Source organism: Leopardus geoffroyi, chromosome C2, assembly GCF_018350155.1.
Source record: "Leopardus geoffroyi isolate Oge1 chromosome C2, O.geoffroyi_Oge1_pat1.0, whole genome shotgun sequence".
NCBI classification, from domain to species: domain Eukaryota; kingdom Metazoa; phylum Chordata; class Mammalia; order Carnivora; family Felidae; genus Leopardus; species Leopardus geoffroyi.
This window is the reverse complement of record NC_059333.1, coordinates 9,008,063-9,033,339: the sequence shown is the minus strand read 5'-3', so window position 1 is coordinate 9,033,339 and position 25,277 is coordinate 9,008,063. Positions and strand designations below refer to the sequence as shown.

At 50.6% G+C, this 25,277-nt stretch overlaps 1 protein-coding gene across 2 annotated transcripts in view; it reads right to left on the bottom strand.

Annotated features, from left to right (window-relative positions):
• CLDN14 (claudin 14) overlaps positions 1-25,277 on the bottom strand; it is a 91,200-nt gene that overhangs the window by 55,223 nt on the left and 10,700 nt on the right. Inside the window, exon 1 of one of the 2 annotated variants that reach the window (XM_045501424.1) lies at positions 4,044-4,164. The exons of the other annotated variant lie outside the window; for it this stretch is intronic. The gene's annotated coding sequence lies outside the window, so the exon portion shown is untranslated. Of the gene's footprint in view, positions 1-4,043; positions 4,165-25,277 lie in introns of those variants that run through there. 2 annotated transcript variants of the gene reach the window in all.

Genomic DNA, 25,277 nt, shown 5'->3' with positions numbered 1-25,277 from the left:
GCATGAACGGGGGAGGGGCAGAGAGAGAGGGAGACACAGAATCGGAAACAGGCTCCAGGCTCTGAGCCATCAGCCCAGAGCCCGACGCGGGGCTCGAACTCACAGACCGCGAGATCGTGACCTGGCTGAAGTCGGACGCTTAACCGACTGCGCCACCCAGGCGCCCCAATGTTTATCTATTTTTGAGAGAGAGAGCATTCGAGCAGGGGAGGGGCAGACAGAGAAGGGGACAAGAGAATCTGAATCGAGCTCTGTGCTGACAGCAGAGAGCCCGAAGCAGGACTCCACCCCACAAACGGTGAGATCATGACCTGAGCGGAAGTCGAAGTTGGACGCCTAACCAAATGAACCACCCAGGCACCCCCTACAGTTTACTTTTAAATGGATAAGCAACACAAATGTGTGCATATACACATATATAATACATACATGCAAAGAGAGAGCCAATATGGCAAAATGCATAATTGCTAGATCATGGGGCTAGTCTCCAGTCGTTCATCGTAGCATTCTTTGCTATTGGCTGTGTGTTTGAAAATCTTCACAGTAGGTTGGGCAGAGTTATACAAAATCCCAACACTTACAGTATAGATCCAAAGATATATTAGACCTGATGGCAAATCAGCTTTGGAACCTCCCCCCCCGGCCAAGGGATACCCCAAGCTTAAACGGTTGGGATAAATGTTAGGGTTCAAGAAACAGAAAAACTTGGCAAGAAAGGGAAAGTGCTACAAGTTTACTGTCACGTGTGGAGGATGTGTTTGGAGCAGCATGGCAGGAAAGGATAGGATTTCGGAGGGTGGTGGTGCCCAATGGCCACCATAGTTAGGAAAGACCACATTCCCTCCATGCTCTGCCCACCAACTCACATGGAGCACCTAAATTTAGCTGCCTCTAAATGGTCCCACAAGACCCATGCACCGGAATCAGGGTGCTGTAGCTCCAAATGACGCCACCACTGTTAACACCGGTTTATTTCCATAGTTTTCAAGGGCACGTTCAATGTATATACGCCACGTAGCCACCACCAAGACGTTCATGGACCGCCCCCCCGTGACTATGGAGATCACCCACGCCCGAATATAGACACAAATGAAAGCAGCTGGAAGCCCTTATCACTGACCACCAGCACCAACTCCAAGGCTGCCAAAGTCCCAGGCTCCTCCCCCCTGGTTCCACCCACCACACGGTGGGTGCTCCTCACCTGTGCCCATGCTCCTCACCTGTGCCTGACCAGTGACGCTGTGACCCACGCTTCTAGCCGTGAATTCGGAGCCACGCATCCTACACTGCCCCCCTCCAAACTGTTGGCTAGAGAGGCTCTGTTGCTGCTCACATCAATTTAAGGGATGCCGAGAACGAGCTTCGAATCATTTCTTCCCTCATTTGAGAACAGTTAATGAGCACCTATTATGTTCCAGGCACTGTGCCAGACGAGAACTTACATTTGTGAATAAATCAGACAAGGGTCTCGCATTCATGATGTCTAAGGTCTACTGGGAGCCACAAACAATGAAACAAGCAAGCAAACAAATATATGTGTGTGTGTATACATGTAAATATACCTAATTACAAATTGATTTGCTCTTGAAAGGAAACAAACAGGGTGTGGTTGATTGGTGGCAGACACCGGGCAGCGGGACCCTCTGAAATCCTGTCCCTTTTGCATCACGTACAGGTGGGAGGGGGGCAGTGGTTGAGGTAGAGAGTCTCTGAGGAAGCACTGGGGATCAAGTGCCAGAGGAGGGAAGAAGGGAGGCAGCTCCGGAGACTCGGGAAGGGGAGGAGAGCACAGGTGCAGAGGCCGCAGGAGGGGGGCCAGGGTGGGTAGGAGAACGACTCAAGACGGTGTCTGTGATGACCCGGGGCCAGACCCTGTGGGTGGCAATAAGCAGATCTGGGTTATTCTAAGTGGGTAGGAGGCCACTGAATAATGTTAAGCAGTGCATAGACATAGGCGTGACGCAGGTTTTAAAACCCCACCCTGTATGTAGCAAGTAGACTGCACGTGGGCAAGAGCAGAAGCTATTGCTGTAGTTTGAGTGACTCCTACATTCCTTAACTAGGACAGTGATTGGGGAGTAAGGGGGAAGTGGATGGAATTGGCAGGCAGGCTTTGCTAATGGGTTGCATGTGAGGGTTGAGAAGGGTGACTTCTAGATTTCTGGTGTAAGCAAATGGCCGTGCCTCCTCCCTTACTTGTTGAGGGTTCACCATGTATCAAATTCTGCACAGTTAGCTTGGCCACATTTTTTTCAAAGATGATTTGAAACGTCTTGCAATAGAAGTCACAGATACAAGGAAACTATTGAAAAGGTGTGTGTGTGTGTGTGTGTGTGTGTGTGTGTGTGAGCACAAGAGCCAAGTAACAAAAGGATGGAAATAATCATATCCTAGTCCTCATTCTGCCAGAACTTATTACAATTGCAAGCAAACAACAACAACAAACTTGACTCTGAGCTTCCCAGCAGCCAAAGCAAAAAGGGGAAGGTGAGTTTTATAGAGTTCATTGTCTAATAACAGGAAGCATGCTGGCTTATGTGGAGAAACAAAACTATCCTCATTCTCTACTTTAAAAGAATTTTTATTGCTACATAGCTTCTCTAAGGGCCAGTGATCAATATGACAAAAAGTTTTGTCAATGAGAATTTAACATAAAATACAAAGAAAGGCCTTCCATATAAAACCTGAAAAAAGCCCAAATGCCCAGGAGAATGGGCCATCAGGGACATTGGTCAAGGTCACAGGTCTTTTTCTTTCTTTGGTTTTGTTTGCTTTAATTTTTTTTTGTTTTAATTTTTTTATTAAAAACATTTTTTTAATGAGAGAGAGAGAGCACAAGCGAGGGAAGGGCACGGGGAGACACAGAATTTGAAGCAGGCTCTATGCTCTGAGCTGTCAGCTCAGTTGTTTAACCTACCCAGCCACCTAGGTGCCCCTCTTTGGTTTTATTTAAAAAACGTTTTTTTTAATCTTTATTTATTTTTGAGAGACAGAGTGTGAGCGAGGGAGGGGCAGACACGTCATCACAGACACGTCTTGAGTCGTTCTCCTCCTGCCCACCCTGGCCCACCTCCTGTGGCCTCTGCACCTGTGCTCTCCTCCCCCGCCTCTCCCGGAGCTGCCTCCCTTCTTCCCTCCTCTGGCACTTGATCCCCAGTGCTTCCTCAGAGACTCTCTACCTCAACCACTGCCCCCTCCCACCTGTACGTGATGCAAAAGGGACAGGATTTCAGAGGGTCCCGCTGCCCGGTGTCTGCCACCAATCAACCACACCCTGTTTGTTTCCTTTCAAGAGCAAATCAATTTGTAATTAGGTATATTTACATGTATATGTATAAACACAGAGAGAGAGAGAGAGAGAGAGAGAGAGAGAGAGAAAGACACAGAATCTGAAGAGGCTCCAAGCTCTGAGCGGTCAGCACAGAGCCTGATGCGGGGCTCGAACTCAGGAACCATGAGATCATGGCCTGAGCCGAAGTCCGATGCTTAACGGACTGAGCCACCCAGGTGCCCCTGGTTTTATTTTTAATAGTGCCATTGTGCTGGCTCTCTTGGTATCCACTGACTTCCATGTTTTGTCTTATGTACATCTCTTTTGTGATTCTTTCTGTGTGTGTGTGTGTGTGTGTGTGTGTGTGTGTGTACCATTTGAGAGTGAGTTGCAGGCATTCTAACACATTTTCGTAAACTTCACGCATGCCCACCCTCCCCGGCCCTGCCTGGAAAATTCGGACTTCACCTGCCTCCGGAAAAACAAACCTCGCACAACAATTTCCAGACCTCTTTGATGTCACAATGACAATAAAGACCCATGAACTCCTTTGTGTCTGTCCTCTGATCAGCGGACCCTCCTGTGACAGACCGCCAGGCAGAGCCCTCTTACATCACAACCCGCCTACCGGGGACCCCGGGTGCTGGAAGCCCCTCAGGGTGGGCCTGAACCAGATTCCACTCCAAGTGTCGCTAAGAACGCCCCGCAGGCTGAAGTGGAGGCACCCAGGAAGGGCCCGGATGGCCACGCCCAGGGGCACCCCCGAACTCACCCCTCCCGGGCGGCTTCACAGCGGCTCATGGCCGCTCCTGGGTCTGTGGCTGGAGCACCGCGCGCCCCTTTCCGTCCTGGGGGGCGGGTAGCCGTGGGGGGCCCCCCGGCGCTGGGAGCACAGCGGCCCGCAGGTGGCCGGTGGCCGTGCGGGCGGCGCGGGATGAATAATTGACGCCGCAGCTGGGTGGAATTACCGCGGCAGGTGCCCGCCCTCGCGCAGCCCACGCCGCCCCGTGGCTGCCCCTGCCGCTACCCTGGGGAGTCCTGCCCTCCTGGCAGTCGACCTCTGTGCCAGCACGCGCGAAATGCATGGCCTTCTGGCTGGGAATACATTTGCATTCTCCATTTCAGGTTCAAATGTGTGTGCATAAAACAGGATTAATTAGCACAGCCTGGCGAGGTTCCTCTCCCGCCCGGCAGGAGAAGTGTGAAAACCCCGGCAGGCTGCAACACACCCCAGATCCCCCGGGGAGGGCGGAGGGACCCATCTGCTGAGGCTGGGGGGGGGGGGGTTGCCATCTGGGGTGGAAAGAACCCCAACTTCCACGAAGGAGCCAGGAGAGCAACCAGCTGCTCCCGCATTCTCTGCCCTTTGCCGTTCATTTTTTTCCAACAGACATTTATTGAGCATTTATTATGTGCCAGCTCTGTGTAAGCGGGGAGGGGGGAGGCCACGGCAGCGCGTGAACGAGTCCCTGCTTTCATGGAGCCTCCATTTGGGTGGGTGGGGAGCAGACAACAGAGAAATAACATAGTTGGGGGGGGGGATGATAAGAGCAATTGCCCATAAAAGAATATTGGAGTTTTCTAGATGCTCAGGAGATGCAGCCCTGTCCTAGCAATTCTTAGATCCTTACTGTAATTTAGTAAGTGTTATTTGATGATAGTATTTACTAGGCACTTAGCTTGCATTTGGTGCCAGAGTGAGTGCTTTAACACTTTCGCTTTATACAATCATGACGATGATCTGAGGAAAGTGAGTGGATCCCAAGGCCCCGGAGCTCGTGAATCGTCCAGCTGGGACTTGAGCCCCCATTCTGAAATGCTAAGCTATGATTTATACACATACATAGTTTTATATATTATATAGACTTTATAAATTCTATATGTATGGTTTCTCCCTCCTTCCCAAATGTGAGGTGAGACCGAGATAACCTAATATGCATTAAAGCTCTGAAAAGGAAAGGGCCACCTCATCACATCTCCTGCTTTCTTGCCTAGATTTCTAGTTGATTCCTAAAGCGGCAAAAGAATGCGTGCTTATAGGGGCCATTTGCTAGGTGAGTCACACAAATATCCTCCAGCTGCTTGGAGCTGGGGGCCTGTGTCACGGATTCCACCTGTGATGCTAGGCTGCACCTGCTGTGGCTGGGTTTCAGTTTGGGGCCCGAGCGGGTGACACTCGAGAACACAGGAGTGACACCAGCTCCCGGCTCCTGTCAACCAGGTTTCCATTACAAGGGTGCTGCCTGCCAGCCCGGAGGGTGATGGGTTCCCTCCAGGAGCCACTGTTACACACATCATGTCCCGGACAGTCCCCACCCAACACCCCACTCTGCGGCCATCCACCTGAATTTTTGAGGATAGCAGTGCCAAGGACAGTGAGCTTTCTCTGGCAGAGGGTGCCAGGGAATCAAGGCCCTGAATGTAGAACCAGGGGCATCCTGACCCCATCCGTAGGCAGGTCTGGCTGGAGTCTGTGCACCCTCAGAATCTCACTCAGCCACTGAGCCTGGAACAAAGGTCTCCCAGGCCCCAGAAAGCCATTCCCACCCCCACCACCTGACTGTTTCCGTGGAGGATTGGAGTTGGGATTTGAAAGGGCAGCAGATTCGAGGCTGGGGAGAATTTGGACTTTGCTGTGCATTAGTCACAGGCAGCTAGCGATTCTCTCCCTCTGAAGTACATTCTCAGACCCCCAAAGAGCCACAACGAAATAGTTTCTCTGCGTTTTATCCAAATATGCCGTGGACTTTGGAATGAACTCTTACTCCTCCTTCCTGCTGACCTGACTGCAAATCAGCTTTTGATGGGGTTGGACAGTTTGGAGAGATGGGCAGCGATCATGCTGAAATATGATGACAGGGGCAAGACTGTAAGGGCATCTTCGAGGCAAGACATGTGCACAGAGCAGCCATGTGGAAACAATTAGGACAATAAATTTACTAATTGCTGAGAGTAACTTAATAGCAAAACCACAATGCTCTCTGCTATTAGTCCCAGCTACTGCAACGGGTCCCATTTTGCTTGCTGGAGGCATTGCAAATATCAGGCCAGCCTGTAGGGTTGGGGATAGCCGGCAGAAAAATTTGCATGACTTCTGGTAATTGAAAAGTAAATGACTCTCTAGCCTCAAACCCATTCAAGGGGCCCAGGGGTTTGAGGCATTTTCTTAAACCTTGGAGAGCGAGGCAGGAGTCAGGGTCCCTCTCTCCTGCTGTGTCTCTCTTTACTCTCCGTCACCTTCTGTACTTTGTCCGTGATTGGGGTTACTCAGGTTTTGGAGGCTTAAGAATTGATTTTTAACAAGTAGAGATTCAAATGCAGTATTTTATTTTCTTTTTAAATTAAGTAATTGACTTTTGAGAGAGAGAGAGCATTTGAGCAGGGATGAAGGGAAGAGGGAGGGAGGGAGAGAGAGAGAGAGAGAGAGAATCTTAAGTGGGTTCTGTGCTCAGTATGGCTCGATCCCACGATTCGATGTGGGGCTCAATCCCATGACCTGAGCCATGACCTGAGAGTCGGACACTCAACTGACTGAGCCACCCAGGCACCCCTCAAATGCAGTATTTTAAAGAGCGTTGGAGTTTTAAGGTTGAATGGGTAGGAATGAGGTAATAAATACATGCAGGGAGTCATTCTTACGTTGGGTAAAGAGCCTTCAATCTTTATTTTTTTAATATTTATTTATTTTTGAGAGAGAGAGAGACAGACAGAGTACAAGCAGGGGAGGGGGAGAAAGAGAGGGAGACACAGAACCTGAAGCAGGCTCCAGGCTCTGAGCTGTCAGCACAGAGCCCGACTTGGGGCTCAAACCCATGAACCTCGAGATCATGACCAGAAGTCTGATGCTTAACTGACTGAGCCACCTAGGCGCCCCAAGAGCCTTCAATCTTTAGGTCCCCAAGTCTTTGGGGCTGCTCGTCACAGATGATTCTTCATCAGAAATTAGGCATTGCACCCCAGTATCAGGTATAAATGCAGTATGTTTGGAGCCCAGAAGAATCCTTATCCTTCCAGAAGATCAGAGACAACCATCAAATGTACCACCTTCAAGAGCTCACAGGTGGGCACAGCACTGCAGGTCTGCTAAGTAGATGGGCATCTTGTGTCCACATTTCTCTTAAAGTTGCCCAAGTCTTCAAGGATTTGGATCATTCAGTCTCCTTTTTTTTTTTTCATCTCTGAAATATTCAGAAAAAATAGGCCAAAGTATTTTTTAAAACTGCGTTCCTGTCTGCCTCTACATGTGTTTGACTAGGTATCAATGGGAAGGTATATTTCAGAAGTCGAGGGTTCCGTTGGTACTTTATTGTGATATTTTTATCCTTTCAGTGAACAGTTGAACGATTTCCTTCCCGGTTACACTGATCATGGCCTGAAACTTTGAAATTTTAAAGACGGGGTTTCTTGCTGCGGGAGCATCCTCCAGAGAGGTCGGCCAGCCCTGCTGGGAGCCCGAGTGGGGGAGGGGTGCCGCGAGCTCTTCTGGGGATGGGAAGTTTTTCCACGAAGCCTTGAGCCCTCCCTCCAGCTGCTAGAGCCAGTGGGGCCAGCCTAAATGGGTTCCCCTGAGCAGCTGCCTTCCAGGAAATAGAGGTTATAACCTTGGACTGTCTAAAATTTGGAGAGAAATAATATTTCTGAGGCTGTCCGTCCTGTGGCCGCTCCGAAGTTTATTCTTGGATGAATCCAGATGTCCCGAGACCTGTATATGGGAGGGCATTGCTTTCATTCTTTGCAGAATTACTTCCACTAAATCCCATGCTATTCTTGCCTTATTGACTGGCGTCTAAAGAATACTCATTAAGAGCACAAATTCTCAGGCCCCAGGCTAGACTCTGATTCAGCATTTCCAGAGGAGCTCAAGGAACGTGTATCTGCCGATTTTGTGTCAGGACAGTTGCCCCAGACTTTTTCTTTCATTCCTTGGAAGAACTTTGCTTGCTTTGAGCCACTGGCTTATTTTTTATCCCTCGCCACTGGTGCTTCTAACTGAGCACGCTCTACCTTTGGGTCAACTGTACGAATCTCAGATTCCGATCCCCTCCCAGCAACAGAGACGAGATCGCAGGCACACGTTGTACTTTATGTTCAGCTTCTAATTACTGCCGTTGCTTTCCTTCCCCTCTGCCGTATTTGCCTCAACTTACTCATCAATCATTTTTGTGATGAGTAATTTTAAACATCATGTAAACATTTATCTTCGTTATTAGGAAAAAAACCCTTCAAACACACGGGGTGTAACAAGTGTGCCGTAAGGCACCCTCCCGTACCCATCACCAAGCTTCAATAATTTTCAACTTAGAGTTGATCTTTAATGTTTGTGTTTACTCTTAGTGGCGTGTTGAGTCTTTGCAAGTCCCCCAGACCCTTTTTCTTCAGAGACGGAGAGGACGTTGTCCCTAACCGCAACAAGTCCGTAGTTCTCATCTGGAGGGGGTGTTGCCTGTCCCAGCCTGAGGACATTTGGCAATATCTGGGGACATTTTTGGTTGTCATAACTGGGTGGAAGGCGGTGCTGTGTTGACATCTAGTGTGTAGAACCGGGGGTGCCGCCCAATGTCTTACGAAACACAGGGCGGCCCCCACAGCAAAGCGTGGTCGGCCCCAAAGGGCAAAGTACCAAGGGGGAGAAATCTCACACTAGATGAAAAGGAGTATTTTCCGAGCTAAAAAGTTGCTAGGGAGCTGAGTTTGAATAAAGCAAAAACTGGCCTTTTCAAGTTGAAAAGTGTTCTAAAAACCATAGGTTTGGTGGTTTATGGTACATTTGGGTACCACATGCCAGAACACCGTAAGAAACTGTTCACTAGTGGGTGTCTGGGGAGGGGAGCTGGGGGACCGGGGCCGGGGTGGGATACTTCCTTTTCACCACATTTCCCTTCGTGTCTTTTGTATTTTATAACGTATACGTGTCTTACCTACTTGAGAGAGTACATTTGAATAACGTGGAATACACGACTGTTTTCAAAGGGTCGGAAAACCCAAAATTCTTATTAAGAAAAGAAAAGCTTTTAAAATGGTTGTGTAAGGAGACCAGAAGGAACCTTCCAAAGGGCTTTCCAGAGCACCGTGAGCCTGTCAGACACCGACTGGGGCTCGCAGAGCGCGGGGGCCATTAAGGGAATCAGAAACACGTGGAGGGGCGGCCGTCTAGTCCCGGCATGATGGATCAATTGTGGGAGAGTGAAGTTAAATGAGATGGTCCCCATGCCAAGCCTCTGACGCTAATGAGCCCTCAACTCGGGTAGCGGGTCTCCCAGGGCCAGGCAGCGAGGCGTGGGGGTGACGTGCAGCCTAGCCCGTCACAGTGCGGGGAGGGGGGAGCAACCCCCAGCCCTGACATTGAGTCCTTGCCCCGACGGCTAGTAGCCATGAACCCCAGGGAAGTCACGTGCCCTCCGCCTGATCTTCCAGAGGAGATAGCTACGATGGGCTGTAAATGGTGACAGAAGAGCAGTGAGCCCCTGGCTTCTTTCCAAGTTCTTTTCCAATTCTTCAACAGGTCCAGGGAAGAGGCTGCTGTGCTGGGGGCTCGAAGGCCCCCCCGACCTCTGTGTTCTCCTCATCCTCTATGCTCCCCCTGGCCTCTCAACTCCAGCCCCCAGGACCTTCTGTTAGTCCCTCAGAGTTGCCAGGCTGCCCTCCACCACAGGGCCTTTGAACATGAGGTTCCTTCTACCAGGCCCGCTCTTCCTTCCTCTCTGTCCTAGTTAATGTTTGCTAATCTTCTCCAGAGAGCACTCACCGACTCCCCTAGGAGGTCAAGTCCCTTCCTTACAGGCTGTCCGGTCCTGGGACCTCTCTCTCCTAGCACTTGAAGGGATGCATCTTCATATTGTGTGTGCAATTATGTGATAAATGTCTGTCTTTCTGCAGGTCTGTAAGCTCCGTGGGAGCAGGGTCTGAGACCGGTGTATGTGCCTGATTCCAGAGCAGCATCTGGCGCATACTTGGAATTCGACAAGTTATCTGTTGACCAAGTGACAAAATGAGTTAACAGAAATGGCCCTGCCCCAGAATTGTGTGCCGCTAAAAACATGTAAAGTCGCTCCTGGAAGAGCAGATGAGGTGGGCGGAGAGGAGGGGCCTCCAAGATGTGGCAGAAGTGGGCCTGAGCAGCTCAGGACCTTCTGTGACTTTGCCAGGGGTGGGGTCGGTGTGTGGCCGGGTCTGGCCTCTGCCAGAGGACACGCCTGGATGGGTACCCTGACCACACCTTAGCTTCTTCCGTTTGTCCCCTCTCCCGGCTGGTCCCGATGGAGCAAGACAGACCTCACCGATGCTCCAGTTATGAATTAATTACCTCCTGAGGTTGGTCAGCAGGTGGTGGGGGCTCAGGAGTGGGGCAGCTAGGAGATCCTCCCGGATGATAGGGGATAACAAAAAACCCCCTTCCAGGCTGACACCTGAGAGGGGCGAGGGATTCTCCTCTCTACAAAAGCAAGGCCCACCCTGACTACAGTGACCCCAGACTGCATTGGATGCCCCCTCCTGGGCTCCCATAACGCCCTGGGCACGTTCCAGTTGCTAAGCAATGGCAATCGTGCCCTTGTTATGTCTGGTACCGAACCAGGCTGGGGGCCCCCAAGAGCAAGACTTTTTTCTTCCTTTTAATCCCTAAGCCGTGCACAATGCCTCAATTATCAAGGTGCTTGATAAATGTCTCTGGAATGGGATTCCCACTTGATCGTGTGTCACCAGGCCTAGATGATTAATTCTTGGAATCTTTTTTTTAACTTGTCCATCTTGCCACAGTTTCTGTCAGCAAGAGCAGAAATGGAGACCAGAAGAAAGGGTGTTTGCTTCAAGCCAGATCTTTATATTCCTTCAGGTGTTCATTACACACACACACACACACACACACAATATCTCTCAGCTACCAAGAATTCTTGTTGAAGCCAAAAGTGGTAGAGGTGTAAGAAAATGCTGCAAAATGAGAAAGATATATTTGGTGTTGAAAAGTGAATTGATGAGTAGAAGTAATGTGTGGGCTCCTGGGTAAGACGAGCCGCCCTGGAGAGGCAGAGGCCCCGGCTGGAGCCGGAGAGCCCACTGGCAGGTGTGCGGGCCTCCCCAGGAGACCCCCACAGAGACCCTGGAGGACATTTTTCTTTCATTCTCTTTCTACAGAGACCGACTCCTCCAGAATGTTTCCCAGAGGAAGGGCAGGTGGCGTGGGCGTGGGCAGTGGGGGGAGTGGGGGGAGGCCGTTCTCCAAGACTCCAGCCAACCTCACGACTGCTCGTAAGCACACAGTGGGTGGGGCCGTAGGCTCTCGCCATCCCCGGAGGGAGTCACCTGCCCCAGGTAAGCATGCTGAAGCCACGGTTGGACTCCACTCAGTGAGCTCTCTCTCCCTTTTTGGGTCTTTCGTCAAGTGTCACCCGAGGGAGTTCGCTGGCCGGCTTCCCACCTACCACCCTTCCCTGGCCTCATGGCACGCACATACTCCCTTCCTCCCCCTGCTTCACTTTGCCCTGAGCATGGCTCTCTGACGCCCATGCGCGTTTCTCATTCACTAGCATCCCTCTCTCCCCCGGACCATAAGCTACAATAAGACCCCCGCCTGCACGGCTCACTGCTCTGTCCCCAGCATCCAGAACGCCGCCTGGCCCGTAGATGGTGAGTGGCTGAAAGAATGAACGAGCTTCGTCATTGAAGGCTGGCTTTTGGGACTCTGATTCATTTAAAGACACTGCCTTTCTAAATTCCCCCAAGTACCAGATGGTCCCAACCTCTATGTAAACTTCAGTGACTTAAAAGTAATTTTCTTTTGAAGATGTATTGAGGGTTTTACAGGTGACCTTGAGAGAGAGGAGACATGCTGCCTTTGCATCGGGAGGCTTGGCCACTGTCACCCCAACAGCAGCTTAGCGCCTCTTGCTGGGACCCGAAAGGTAGAAGCAACTCTCTCTTCACTGGGTGGAAAGTAGATAGAGACGTTTATAAACCTGGTTTTGCGGTTGGACTACTCAAAGCACCTCGAGGCAGAGCTTTAATCATTGCCAGTTGAGGGCACCCTCAACTCACCCTAAGGTGAGTTTGCTAAGAGTCATCCCGTCCAGAGAGAGCAAAGAAGGGGTAGTCTCACCTCCCCCTTGCTGGGACTTCTCAAGTGGTCCCTGGAAAGCTGGGTCCATGGCATTAGGTGCCTAGTGCTTGTCCCATCGCTGCCCTTTATACACAGCTGTCCCCACTTCCAATCTCTTCTCCAACATCGGCCCTGGATCATCTGTTCCCACCTGGTTCTTGCCACCTCCCTTCTATAGGACTCGGTCCTTATCTGGCCTTCTCCAGTTCTGGGTGACCTGTTCAGAGGTCCCGGCCCCGCTCTCTCTGCTTGTTTCCTTATGCCAACAACAGCCACCGTGCTGGTGGGAGATGCAATATGCCACCAGCCACGTTCCCTGCAGAGACTGGGTGGGCTGACAGGTGTCCCCTGTGATGAGACAACAGCAGTTTGGAGTTGCTGCCCTGACATTTTATAGCAGGACGGCCCTGCTCACACTCTTGAGTCTGGACGTATCGGTAAGGGCCTGAGCTTAGGATTTCTGCCCCAAGTTCCCGCTTTGCTTTCTCCGGGGCACCTTTTTTTTTTTTTTTTTTAAATATAATTTATTGTCAAATTGGCTTCCATACAACACCCCGTGCTCATCCCAACAGGTGCCCCCCTCAATGCCCATCCCCCACTTTCCCCTCTCCCCCACCCCCCATCAACCCTCAGTTTGTTCTCTGTATTGAAGAGTCTCTTAAGGTTTGCCTCCCTCCCTCTCTGTAACTTTTTTCCCCCTTCCCCTCCCCCATGGTCTTCTGTTAAGTTTCTCAAGATTCACATATGAGTGAAAACATATATCTGTCCTTCTCTGACTGATTTATTTCACTTAGCATATTACCCTCCGGTTCCATCCACGTTGCTGCAAATGGCATGATTTCATTCTTTCTCATCGTCCTGGGGCAGCTTTTGAAACAGCTTATCTGGGGCGCCAGGGTGGCTCAGTCGGTTAAGCAACCGACTCTTGATTTTGGCTCAGGTTGCAATCTCATGGTTCGTGAGTTCAAGTCCCGAGTTGGTCTCTGAGCTGAGAGCACGGAGCCTGCTTGGGAGTCTCTCTCGCTGCCCCTCCCCTGCTTGTGCTGTCTCTCTGTGCTCTCTCTCTCTCAAAATAAATAAACATTAAAAAAAATAAAATAAAATAACCACTTAGAGTTTCGCCCATGAATATTTGTGACCTCTGCCCCAATCACCTGACAAGTAATAAGCATTTGCTACCCTGCTGTCTACTATCCTCCCCACCTGGGACCTGGGACAGAGGACCCCCCCCCCTTCCCATGGCTCACTGCGAACCTTCTCCCCGCCCCCGTTTCTGGGATGTGTCAGTAATAAATCTTGTGACTTTACTTCCTTTGTGTGGGTGTATGGACATTGCCCTTCAATCAGAAAAGGACCCCATGGTTTTCACTTCCCCACAGTGGGAGCTTAGATGCTGAGGGGGCTTCCTGCTGACCCTGGGTCATAATCTGCACATTCTTAATTTAATTCGCCAGCTCCAGCCGCCCCCCCCAACACACACGGAACTCATGTCCTCTGGAACCTCAGGATGTGACCTTGTTTAGAAACAGGGTCTTTGCAGACATAAATAGTTAGGATGAGGTCATACTGGAGCAGGGTGGGCCCCGAATCTAATATGACCAGTGTCCTTGGAGGGAGGCTCTTTAGAGATGCAGGCACACACCGAGGCAGAGGGAGGAGGGTCTTTGAATCGAAGTGATGCATTCATGAGCCAAAGCTGAGGGTTGCTGGGGACCACCAGAAGCTGCACAAGAGACACAGAATGGACTCTTCTCGGAGCCTCCAGAAGGAACCAGCCCTGGTTTAGCATCCAGAACCGTGAGAAAATAGCTCTCTGTTGTTTAAGACCGCGCGTCTGCAGCACTTTATTTGGTGGCCCCGGAAACTGACCCAGAGACACGACAGGCTGGCACCTGGCTGACCTCCCCTGGGCCTTTCCACGGGGAGGAAGACGTGGCCCCGGGGAGATGTCCGGGCAGACACCTTTGGGGACAGGCTTTGTCCCTTGAACCTCATCCTCTCACCACAGCTGGCCCACCCCTACTCAGCACGCTGCTCTCCAGCCTCCCAGTTTCCTGGGCGGTCTGCCCTCGTCGGCCCGCAAACCAGCTTCGGGCAGGGTCCCGGGGACAGAGACACCGTGAACGCTGTCGGGTCGTGGCCAGCACGTTATTTGGAGAGGAAACGGGTCCCAGCAGTCAGGGAGGCTGCGTTCCTGATGTGGGTCCGAGACAACCTGGGAGGGAGGGGGAGCCCCTGAACAAGCCGCGTGGTAACGACCCCTCCTGGAGACCCCCCCGATGCGCCTTGTCTCACACCGGGGGACAAGCATCACATGGGAAGAAAAAATGATGCCAAGCAAAATTCTCACTCACTGTTGAGATCGCGGAAACAGAGGGCCACTCAGCTCAACCGTTTCTGTCCCGTCGGCCGAGCGTGAGCCCCGCCAGTCCTGCCACCCGGGCCACAGACGAGCCATCCCTCTCGGCGGCCGGTTTCGTCATTTTAAAAGGATTGCTGAGGTGGAGGCGGGTGGGAGGCCGTCGGGAGGGTGCTTGTCTCACGCGGGATTTCTCCCGTTTGCTAACAGTAAAAAAACGGGAGAAGCAATAAAGTTACTCCACCCATCAGTCATCCACTCCGAACCAGTCGCAATGACGGACTGTGTTCTTCAGAGCTGGCACCGAGTCACGGGGTCTTTCCGTGAGCAGCCCGGCGGCATGAGCCAAACGCAGGAAAACCAGAAGGTACGTCTGAAACGCATGCAGAAGAAAAATCCTCCCAAGTCATAAGAAAGATCTGGAGACCGGTAGTTGCTTTCCTCAGCAGCAAAGCATCCACTGTTGCTCTTTAAAAAACAATAAAGGGGCGCCTGGGTGGCGCAGTCGGTTAAGCGTCCGACTTCAGCCAGGTCACGATCTCGCGGTCCGTGAGTTCGAGCCCCGCATCGGGCTCTGGGCTGATGGCTCAGAGCCTGGAGCCTGCTTCCGATTCTGTGTCTCCCTCTCTCTCTGCCCCTCCCCCGTTCATGCTCTGTCTCTCTCTGTCCCAAAAATAAAATAAACGTTGAAAAAAAAAATTAACAAAAAACAATAAAGAATGGTTCCGGCAACCTCAGAGGTGCGTGTGCTTCTCCTGCCTGTGTTAACGGACTAGCGGGCTTTCTGCGTCCCTGCCCTCGCTCCGTGGGGAAGAGGGAGCCGGTGGTCGTGTTGAGTGGCTGAACCCGTGGGCACCAGGCTGCATTCGTGGCCAAGCCGAGCTGACCTGCTGTGAGCCTCCTTATCCTAAAAGGGTTTGCTGTTGACAGTTGTTGCAGATTATTGCCCAGAATGCTCTGACTTCAGCCGTCTCGGGGTGGCCACGGATGAATTAGATTAAGGCTCACCAGAGCCAAAGAACCAACCCTGCTTTGGGCCACGCCGGTTTTTACTGACTTACAGAGTAAACGAAATGTGAGCCCCTATCACACAACAAGACAGAAACACAAAGACCCACGGGCTGGAAAGGACGCCTGTATTTGCCGAAATGGATATATCGGAATGCCTGCCTGGAACAGCGCAGTCTCGGCTCTGAGACCTTGACCTCGCCAGTGGAAGGAAGCCTTGCACGTGCGCCTTTCCTGCTCTGAGCTTTGGGATTTCTGACGGATTCTGGCTGCTGCTCACGGGCTGTTTCCCGGGCATGTTACCTGCCTGGGCTTTGGGGGTGCAGAGACCCCCTCCTTGCCCCGGTCTCTACCTAGAACGACTCAGCCGTCCTGCCCCCCGCCCCCGGGGGGGGCGCTGCTGAGGTAAAACACGCCCAGCCCTGGGCACTCGACACGCAGGAGCTATTCCAGCATGGGCCGGACGTGCCCAGACTCTTCCAAAGGCTGCTAAGCTGTGACAGAGACTCTGTGCCTCCAGGCTGCTGTGGCCTCAGAGGACCCCGTCCATCCAAAGGACTCCCTTCGAGCCGACCCAAGGAACTGGTAGAGCCTGTGGTGGTGTTACTTCTTCCTTCACTGGACTCCTGGCTCAGGGGCGAGAGGAAGGTGAAGGTGAGGGTGCAAGGTGGGTGCATCTCAACACAGCTGAGGCCTGGCAGCTCAGGTGAGGCAGGGTCCCCTCCTATGGGACAGACACCTGGGGGGGTCTCTGGCCCAGGCTCTGCTCCTGGGCTCATGCAGGATGCACCTTCCAGTGCTTTTCTGCTTGGTGGTCCTTCCTGGGGCAAGGCTTGGGGAGCCCTGACAGCCAACCCCACCTCCCCGGAGCCTTTTCTCTCCATCTCCTGCCACCCCGCCCCCTCGCTCCCGGGAGCCCTGAGCCCACTATTGGCTTGCTCCTGGGGCAGGTCCAGGCTTCGCCGTGATGAGCCAGCGGCGGGGCCATCGAGTGGAATACCCTTCCCCTTCATGGTCCGCTAACCTCCCCCCACCACGGAGAGGACACTGGGTTCACTGGTCAGCCGCCAGCAGGGCCCAGAGACGGTCAACAGAAGCTAATAGAGGAAGCTATTCTCACTCCTGCCACAGTGGAGGCAACTGTGTCTGAGACGGGCAGGGTGTTGTGGCTGGACCACACCTTGCCCGTAAGCCCCTCCTGGCCCAGAAGCCATCACTGCCTCTCTCTGCACCTCCCGAGGGAATTATAGTGCTGCTCCTGCTCCCTCCTTCCCGTAAGGACACCGAGTGCCTCCTGCTGCAACCTGGGCCCAGTGCCCCAGCAACACAGGCCCTGCCCCCAAAGAAGGACCAAAGGACCAGGGTGGTAATATAAAAGGCTACACAGAACAGGTACGGAGGCCTGCCTTGTTCTGAAGATTTCTCTTACTCATTCCTCACAACGCTCCTAGAAGATACATGCTATTAGTGTTGCCATTTCACAAATGGAGGGAGTGAGGCACAGAGAGGTTAAGAAACTGGCGCAAAGTCACACAGCTGAGATGGTGAACTGAGATCTGAGACTGAGAAGCGGTACTCTGGTGTTTTAACCCCTGCATTACCGTGTTTCCAGAAGCACAGGCCTGCGGATGCCCACCTCTCCAACTACTTTGTAAGCCCCTCGAGGGCTTGGGGGGGGGGCACACATTTTTTCCCCACGGGATGTATTACCACCGAGGAGGCACTTAATAAACACCGATTATGTTCTGCCTTTACTCCGCAGCATCGAGGGGCCTGAGGCTGCCTGGGAAGGATCTGTAAAATCTGACGTGTCTCCCCAAGACCCCTCCAATTCCGAAGCCTCCCCCAAATCACAGCCCCAAATGCCTTTCTCCAGGCTCCTATATGTTGACAGAATGGTTTCCTCATTTGCTGGCCATCCCAGCACACTGTGGGCCTCCTGAGAGCGAGGGTCAGCGTCTCTGACATCCCGAGGGTCCCCCGGGGCATCCAGGGGGCTGGCAGGCCCCGAGCCACTGGTGGATACTTGTCAAATGAACGAAGAAATACCTCTGCCACTGCCTAACTCTGAGGGCCCTAACCATGCCGATTTCTAGAATACCCGTTAAGAACGCTGCCTGACGGGAGAGTGCTGCTTTTCCAGTATTTGGAATGTATTAGGAGGGGTTTCGAATAAATTGCCAAGATACATCAGGCTAAAACCGCCTTGGCTTTGCCAGAAATCACTGGAGAATACAAGCCAGAGGAGGGGGCCGTGGGCTGATGACCCTCGAGAGCCCTCAGTGCAGGAATCCATCCCGTGGAAAGTAGGATTTGGCTCCCTGCACCCTGCCTGGGGGTGAATGATTAGGCTTCAAAACAGAACTTATCAACGATTTAGTCTCATTAAGTTGTAAGAAAACAGGCAACGTGTTCCAAGGTCATAAGTTTTCTGCAACGTTCAAACGTTTGCAATGGTTTATAAAACCAAAGGAGCGCCGGGCCCACTGGGGCTCGCTGGGGTGATGGATATATGTGCAGTTTGCGAAGAACTTTTCCAGGCCGTCTGAAAAGCCAGCTCATTACAACTCCATGGGCTACGGGCAGTTTCTGTTTCCTAAGTGAAGGCTGATCCTTAGTGTGTGTGTGACGGTCTCCAAAGACTTGCAGGTCCCACCTGGCGTTTTTCGCTTCAACAGAAACATCCAAGACTGCAGGTTGAACACACAGGCAGCCTTCCTCCGCTTCTCTGTAGGTCAGCGTGCGTGCGTACGTGCGTGCGTGTGTGCGTGCGGGTGCACACACCTCCAGGGCACTCCACAAACATCAGCCCCAAATCTCGGCCTTACAACAGGCCGCTTTGCACGAGTCCCAGCTGTCTGGTTGGTGTGAGTGATTTCATTGCATCGCTTCCTGATGCTGAGTGTGGCCGCCATGTGTATGGGCTAGCAGATGACAGTGGCAGGGACGACTCCCCCTCAGGGGACCCTTGGTTTTCCAGTTTACATTCCCAGAGCACAAGGACTTGTTTGCTTCTCTGGAGTTCTCAACTGATTCAGCGTGTCCTCCCGTGTTTTCTGGTCAAGCTGGCCTCCATCACGGGTGGGGAAAGTCTCCCGTTTGTGTAGGACTTGACCAGGGTTGGAGATGATCAAGGGCGGAAGTCTACAGAAGGTGGCCACGGACACTGCAGGCCACTCGATCAAGTCCCATTGCTTGGGTCTCGCGGCCAATGGGCCACGAATGTGGTAGAAAGACTGTAGTTATTGAGTCCAGCAGATGCGATTTGGAAAGCTAGCTCTAACCCTCCAGGAATGTGACTTTGGGAAATTCCCTATCTGGACTCTGAGCGGTCTTCTCCTCCATGTGAGGGTGGCATTAAATGGGATGACCCATGTCAAAGCACTTACAACAGAACAGCATCACACGACTGAGATGTATCAGTTGTGAATTCTCTTTACACAGAGCTGTCTTCCTGAAGAAAGTGTCAGTGAAGGGGACCATTATCCCCATTGGCTTACATCAATTTTGGCCAAACATCTCTTGAGTGTCTGATTGCTGAAGAAGGTCCTACTGTATGTGTGTGTGTAAGGTTTTCCCTCACTCTGGGGAAGTTAATTATCCCCAACACATCACTCGCATGCATTTGGGGAGGTAGCTATTTAAGGGACTCAAACATAAATACATCTATCTGAAAGTGAGGCATTCTCAAAATTCAAGAATATTCCTCCGTAATGACTGGTCTAGTAGCTGTGGATTTTTCTGTATAGGATCTGTAAACAGATATTTGTCTTTGGAATGACTGCTGTGGACGAGCCAAGACCATGATCACGGCACCCTGGAATGTAAGCCCCCTGAACTCAGAACTCGGTCTCTCTGTTTTGTGAAGTCATACTTCACTGGGACACAAGTCTCTTTCTTCCTCCTCACTGCGCTCTCACGTTCTCTGCCAGCTGGACCAACTCTGCACCTTGGAGTCAAACCTTGCAGCCCGCCTGTGTTGAAGCCCCACACTGGTTACCCCTGAGAACATCACCCGTGGGGCTGACACAGCCTGGGGAGAGGTATTCTCCAGGAGGTCAAGGACAGCCAGGGCCCTCCACTGAGCCACACCACAGATATGCTCCCCCAAGGGACCAGATGTCTTGGGGCCAAAGGAAAGGCCTGGGTGATGCAGTGGGGGTAAAAATGGGAAAACGTGCATTCTTGTTATGGTTCAGACACACAGGAAACATTGCAAACTTGCTTTATTTTTTTTTCCCCCAAAACGAATCTGATCTCCCTTTACAAGTCCCTATTCACTGGGCTGAAGGGGGGAAAATGCATTTATTCTGGTTGAAAACCTAGTTCCATCCCTAACCCAGGGCTTCTCAAGCTGCATGTGGTAAAGAACTCTCTTGGTTGTTGTTTTTAATTTCCACCTAGTTGCAGATACTTCCATACAATCCAATAGAAATGACTTACTAAAAATAAACTTTAATTAAGGACACACAAAGCACAAGCCATTTTTTTATGATTGTTTCAATAAACATGAAATCATTCCTACCTCAACAAGAACTTCTGAATGTCTACCCTCAAGATGTTTATACTTATGTCATCCTATGGTGGCAACAGTTTGGGGAGCCGCCCCAGTGCTCGGACCCACTCAAATGGCACTGATTTAAACAGTCTCCAAAGGCTTAACTTGACCCCTCTGATTCCATCCTCACTCTGTTGCCCCTTCCGAGGTGATATCTGGGCGTTTAGAGGTAGGAGGATGGCTTATGTGCCCTGGAGGCGTTGGGGGAAGCTACCTGGTACTAATACAGGTCTATGGGAGGGGCTGGCTGTTTCTCACTGGCATGGAGTTGGCCAGCTGAAGTCCAAGGCTCATGAACCATCTTGACTAGTAAGGACCAGGTGGCCCCATCCCACGGTTTGAGATAGGGATTCTGCCATGGCCTCCACCTACCTCTGGACATTTCTCTGATACAGGTAGCATGGTGCCCACCATCCCGAGCCACTTGGCGAACGCTTCACCATCCAGCTGAGTCATCAAGTGGCCTCGGTCTAGTGCTACCAGACTCTCTCTGCCAGTCAAATCTCCTCCATCTTCTTGGTTTCTCTGGAGCCTTCTATGTTGGTGAGGAACTACCCAGCAGAGCGATGTCCTCTAAACAGAGAGTTCACAGACCCCCTCCACCTTCTGTATTTTCTTCAACTTAGTGAATGCATGTCTCTCTTTCTGGGTCTCTGCCAGGAGAGATGATTTGGGACCCACACATCTCACTACTAACTCCTCCTGCTGCCAGCCGCCTGCGTCCCACAGTCCTCCAGGGCTAAAAGGAGCTGGCATCATTCCCTCCTTCCTTCTGAACATAAAACTCTATGGCTTAGTCTTCCATACCTGGCTCTTGGTAGGACAGTGGGATAGAAAAGAGTCGAGGACATCCCTTATCTCAAAAACACCTGACTTCCAAGTTTATCGTTTGGCCGCAAAATCCTATTTTGAAAGGCAGAAGCTAAATGTCATTTTTTCATTTTCTTTGCATTCTTTCCCTGATACTCTTAAATCTCTCCATGCATGAAAGTGCCATTATTATTATCATCTGTGAGAGGTGACATACCGCCTAGCTAATGTATTTCGCTGGGTAATTTCTCTGATTAATCCACTCACATCAATTTTTCATGCAGGAAACAGAAACTCTGAAGGAATAGGGCTAGGATGGATAATGTTTGAGGGGGGTGGGAAATCTGGGACAAGGGGGCTTCCCATGGGACCTGCAGTGTCGCACTCTTAACAGACATGGGTCACCAGGAAGACCCAAGGACAGGAATTAGGCTGCAGCAAAGAGGTGGGACGCGAGGGGAAATAAGAAAAGCACAAGGATAACCTTTACCCCCTTCATGATTCTGCTCTGGTTCATCCTTCAGCTAAATACTAAACTTTTCCCCCGTGTTCTGGCTCTAAAAACATAACAATACCTCTTCTGGAGTATTCCTGAGGAAAAGGATCCATTTACTGTAAAGCCCCACCAATCTTCCACAGTGGATAGCTTCCAGCCCATGTGTCATCTTGTATTTATGATTTACTCGTCAGCTTTGCTTTAAAAAATAATTTTTAGTAACTCTAAAGAAATACTTTCTCTCCTATCTTTAAAATACTCAAACGGCCCCCTACCCACTCCTTGCTCTTTTTTCATGAGCAAATTACATCTGGCCTCTTTCCCACCTGGGAAGTAGACGGTGATCACGAGGGATGGAGAGGTGGCTTGTGCTTGGCTTGTCTATCTGTCAAGCAGGGCAGTTTTGTGGTGAGCCCACTGGCCTGGGAATTCTAATAACCCTGACTTCATGGGTAATTTGGGGTAAGTTATTCATTCTGTTCTTCATTTAGCTCCTCTGCAAAATGGGACAAATAATAACACAGCGTGATCTTGAAGCCATAACAAGATGATGGGAATGAAAGCGGTCACCTTCATCTAACCATGAGCTTGGGTGCCGCATAAATGGAGGAATGAAAAGTTATCATTCTTTGGGGGAGTCACATTTCGTGACGAGCTCCATGTTTTACTCACTCGTTTTTTTGTTTTTGTTTTTGTTTTTTTTTAAATAAAAGAAGTGAAGAAATAAAGATTGCTGCCTAGGATCCATGGGATACCTTCTCTGCTACTTGTCCGAACAAGAAAAATGCCATGCTGTTTTGAAAAGTTGATCACACAGGACTTTGAAGGATTGCATCTGGGCCCAGTTGCAGGAACAATGGGAAAAAAATATTGTGGCCAGAGTATCTCCATGCATTATTTGGGTTTTAAATCCTAAATCACTACCTACGATGCATGGTCTGGTTTAGGCTACCCAACTAGATATGTTGGCCTGGCTCCTCACTCTAGAGCACTCTCTTAATAACCCAACATAAAAAAGCAGGGCCTTTTTCAAAGTTGCAAGTCAATGTGCTGTAAACATGGGTCTGAGGTTGGAATATTGAATTCCATGAATATCAACAATCTGTCTTACCCCATTAATCAGAGGTTTGCAATCTCTACAGTCTTATGAGCCATGGGGCCGTCACTGATAATTCTCTGTCAAAGAGAAATGTAATCATCTAGACATGTACTTGAAGAGGAATTTTTCCCCTTGTTGATTTTATGTAGGAAATAATTATTAGAAAATGTTGGCTGACTTGGTGGCTTAGAGGTTTGTGGGAGGGTAGGCCTTATGTTGGGGATGGCAGAGACATGGGTGAGACAGAGGGCCCTTTGACAGGGCTCTGCAAACACAAAGACGTTCAATAATTTGTTAGGCTGGGTCTCCCTCTGCGTGGTCTCCTCTGGGACCCATTCCCAACAGTGAAACTGATAATCCCCAAATCCACTCCCCCAGATGTTATTACACCATATTTGAATTGTTATCGAGACAGAGAGAGAGAGAGAGATGTTGGTTCAATTCCGATCCCCCAAACTCTAAGGAACTATACTCCTTCCTTGGTAGGAAAGTATGTTTGATGATGCTTAGGGCCATGTTTTTTGAGTCTGGCCGCCACGCCTCCCCAGCTGGCTTCACCCCATCCCGTGGAGTCCTTGCAAATGCCAAAGATGATGCCGGCTGGGAAAGGACACCCAGGGCCAGGGCCGTGTTTCAGTCCCCTGAGGCCAGCACAATTACCCTTCTGCTGTGTTCATACATAAGTCTTCCATTATGCAACCACGTTGTGCATCAGGAAGGACCCCTTGTTCTCTAAGTTGGGTATGCTCGCCGTGTACTGGGCTTGAACACGTGTGCGAGAGTAGCAGGCACCAGGGAACTTCCAGCTATATCTAAGCCAAGCAGAGCTAGAAACTAGGGACATAATTTTTTAAAATTTGGATAGAGGATCCTTTGGGGGGAGGAAAACACTAGCACCTCCGATCTGCGGCCCTAAGCCTGCAGGAGTGACAGATCAACCCATTCCCGGTATCTAGAACAGATGTGGTTTCACCCCTACACTTCCTTGGCTATCACTGAGGAAAGAGGCTGGGGTTGCTTTGGGTTTAGTCACTTCAGTTAGGTCCCTCCAGAAAAGGATAGATGTGGCTCTAAGGTCACTTCCAGGGTGTTTCACTGAAGACCTTAGGTGATATGTGTCGCTGTGATAGGCAAAGTCATTTCTCACCAAAGTTGCCCATGTCCTGACCCCCACAACCTGTGAATGTGTTATGGGCCATGGCAAGGGCCAGTTAAGGTCGCAGATGGAATTAAGACTGCTGACCAGCTGGCCTTATAATAAGAAGATTGTCATGGGTTATCTGGGTGGGCCCAATGTCATTACAAGGGCCCTTAAACGTGGGAGACAGAGGCAGTGTCATCTCTGAGGGGTATGATGTGAAAAAAAGGCTGGACTGCCATGGCTGACTTTGATGATGGAAACTTCTTGAACACCAGAGCCACTGGTTCTTCAGAACCAATCCTGCAATCTTCTTAGAATCCTATGGTTTCCATCCCCACCCCACCTCACCCCCCATCGCCTTTTCTTCTGCTTCTTTTAATACGTAACCTTGTCTTGCTGGAAAGATCCATAAAGTTTCAGAATTCCTTTCCTGGTGGTGTGCTATTCAGCTGGTTCTGGGGGAGGCATCTGCCCATTTCTGTGGTGTAAATGCTTCTACTAGGGCTGACGTCAAGCTACCAATGTCACTGAATGCAGAGATGGGAAGAGATGTTCATGGTCTGGACTGGGCAGCCTCCAGCACCCCTTGAAGCCTGTCTGAAACTCCCCACCCTTCAAGAGGGAAGTGCAGAGCCCCAGACCTTCAGCAAGCACAGCACATTTGCAACAATTTGGCCTTTGCCATAAGCAGTGATGTGGAGTCTTTCAAAGCAATTATGTTTTGTTTTACAGATTGTCCTGTAACTAAATTCCCTCATTCCCCTCCTGCAGCTGCTCAGAACCAACGGAAAATCCCAAAGAGCCAAAAGGCAGAGTCACAAGCAGCCGTGAGCTGATTAAAGACACTGGTTGCCAGTGGTCAAGACCAGTTTTGATTCCAGAACGTGCTTTCCATAATTCTTTTTTCCTTTTTATTCTTCAGTTTCCTTTGATTCCACAAGGTTACTTGAAAACCATCAAAACCTAAAGTCATCAGTATTCGGAAAAGCATTGAGATCTGTGATCAGGTCAATGTGTCTCATTTTCTAGTTTATATCCATCATGCCTAAGTGACGTAGTAAGTCGTATTTCCATCATTGATGGTACTCCACCTATCGGTAAATTGGTATGAAATGATTAAATCATTTTGTTGGAGGAAGTCTAACACACACGTATAGGAGATATCCTATGTACTTAATAATATCACTGTTGAAGGGCCACCTGAGTGGCTCAGTCGGTTAAACATCCGACTTCGGCTCAGGTCATGATCTCACAGCTCGTGGGTTCAAGCCCCACGTCAGGCTCTGTGCTGACAACTCGGAACCTGGAGCCTGCTTCGAATTCTGTGTCTCCCTCTCTCTCTTTCCCTCCCCTGCTCACCCTCTGTCTCTCTCTCTCTCTCAAAAATAAACAATAAACATTTAAAAAATTAAAAAAACAAAATAATATCACTATTGAATTGCAA